Genomic DNA, 1877 nt, shown 5'->3' with positions numbered 1-1877 from the left:
TGAGAAGGACTGTGTTGTTGATGTCCGAGTCATAGCCCTGGCCCAGCCAAAGGTCCTCCGCAGATAGCTCTGGAGCCTCCTCCCAAAGAGGCTTCCCGTGCCTGGGAGTGAGCAGAGGGAGGCAAGCCTGGTCCTCTGAGGGGTCGGCTAGACAGCGAACAGCCCAGGAGCAAGGCTCAACCAGGGGGACAAGCGGCAGGGGGCGCTACCCTTGCATCTTTACGCCCTGGGGGACAGTCCTGAAGCATGGATGACAGTCTCCCAGCGGGTCCCCAGGACTGAGCCTGTCCAAATCCTTACCTCTGAATCCTCATCAGGGGAACCTGAACCAGGATGGGGCACCCCGCTGGGGACTAGCCGTCCATGTGCTCCCTGAACCCCAGCTGAAGGACCGAATCAAGGGAGGTGACAAGGGAGCAAGCTTGGGCTGGCGCTGGAAGGGTGAGTTCCTGGCCTGGCTCAGCTGCCATGGCCTGAGCTCCTTAGGACACTCCCCAGGCCACTGGGCCTCTGCCCTCTGCTGGGCGAGGAGGGGAGGGAATCCAGACAAGCGACACTCTCTTTTAAACATTCAAAAAGAACATCCCTGACGGAGGCGGAGACTAGTATTAAAACCTAATTTCACTCTTTATTGAGTGGAGGGAGAGCGATGAGAAAACTGGCAACAATTTTTAGCCACTACCATCTCGACGGCCGGGCTTTCTTGAGAAGCTGCGACAGGAGCAATCGCTTTGCTGGCTGCATCTGAGACGGGAGGATCTCTGGGTGGCATCCCACTGCAGGAAGCTCAGGGCCCACAGGGCCACAGCACAAACCTCTGAGACGTCACTCTTAGCCCCACCCTGTCTTACTGGACAAAACAATTGCCACATCCCTTGCATCTACCTGGCTGCCACACTCCTGGCTCCAGGTCCTTCATCATTCCTGCCGCTGGACGGTCGGCGTGCAGATGTCACAGCTGAAGACTCAACCAACCGCCCATCAAAAATATTTTTTTAAAAACCGCACCCGAACTGAACACGTACAGACTTTTTTTCTGGGTAGTTTCCCCTAAATACAGCACAACAAATAACAACTATTTATATGATATACACCTGTACCGGGTATTATTAGTAATCTAGAAATGAACACAAAAGGATGTGCACAGCTTACAAGCAAATGCTGCACCACTTACGTGGGACCTGAGCCTCCCAGGAGGTTGGGCCTGGAACTAATCCCCAGGGATACTGAGATGAGGTACCCAGGCTGGGACCCAGCACCCGCTGCACCTGGGCTGGACACCCAGGAGCCACTCTGGCAGACCCATTACCCTGGGAAGTGGGTTGTAGCAGGCCATAGAAGGGCTAAGAAGAGGGGTCTCAGCAGCCCTTCAATGGTGGCAAGGTGGTCAAAAGGTTGTGATTGACAGCTGTCAGTCATAACCCTCAGAGTGCATGGCCCTGGCTGCAGAGAGCTGCCTGACTCACCCCCACCTGGGACAGCCCAGATAAAACCACTGCTCCAATGGGGCACCAGCCCAGTTCCCTTGCCCCAACCCAGGACAACCCTGCAGGGCCACCCCAGCCTCGGGCTTCCAGAAGGGAAAGGCTGAGACTTCAGCTCTCCCTCCCCCCCTCTCCTCCGAAAACAGAGGTCCTGCTGGGAATGCCCCTGCCTGCATCTCCATCTCAGAGGGGCCTTCCCAGGGTCCCCAACCTGCAAAGCCCTCGCCTCCATCTTTCCCCTTCTCCCTGAGGAATCCCCAACATCAGAGCCCTGGGGTGGGGCAAGAGTCCCTCCCCAGCAGGGGGCTAAGGCAGGAGCAGGGGTTCACCACCCACGGACCTGGGGCAACGCTCCCACCTCCCCACAGGGCAAGATGCCAATGAGCGAGGAAG

The sequence above is a fragment of the Marmota monax genome, unplaced genomic scaffold (genome assembly GCF_021218885.2).
Source record: "Marmota monax isolate L192 unplaced genomic scaffold, Marmota_monax_Labrador192_F-V1.1 WCK01_AAM20220418_F8-fsc00038, whole genome shotgun sequence".
NCBI classification, from domain to species: domain Eukaryota; kingdom Metazoa; phylum Chordata; class Mammalia; order Rodentia; family Sciuridae; genus Marmota; species Marmota monax.
The sequence above is the reverse complement of the archived record's forward strand: the minus strand, read 5'-3'. Positions refer to the sequence as shown.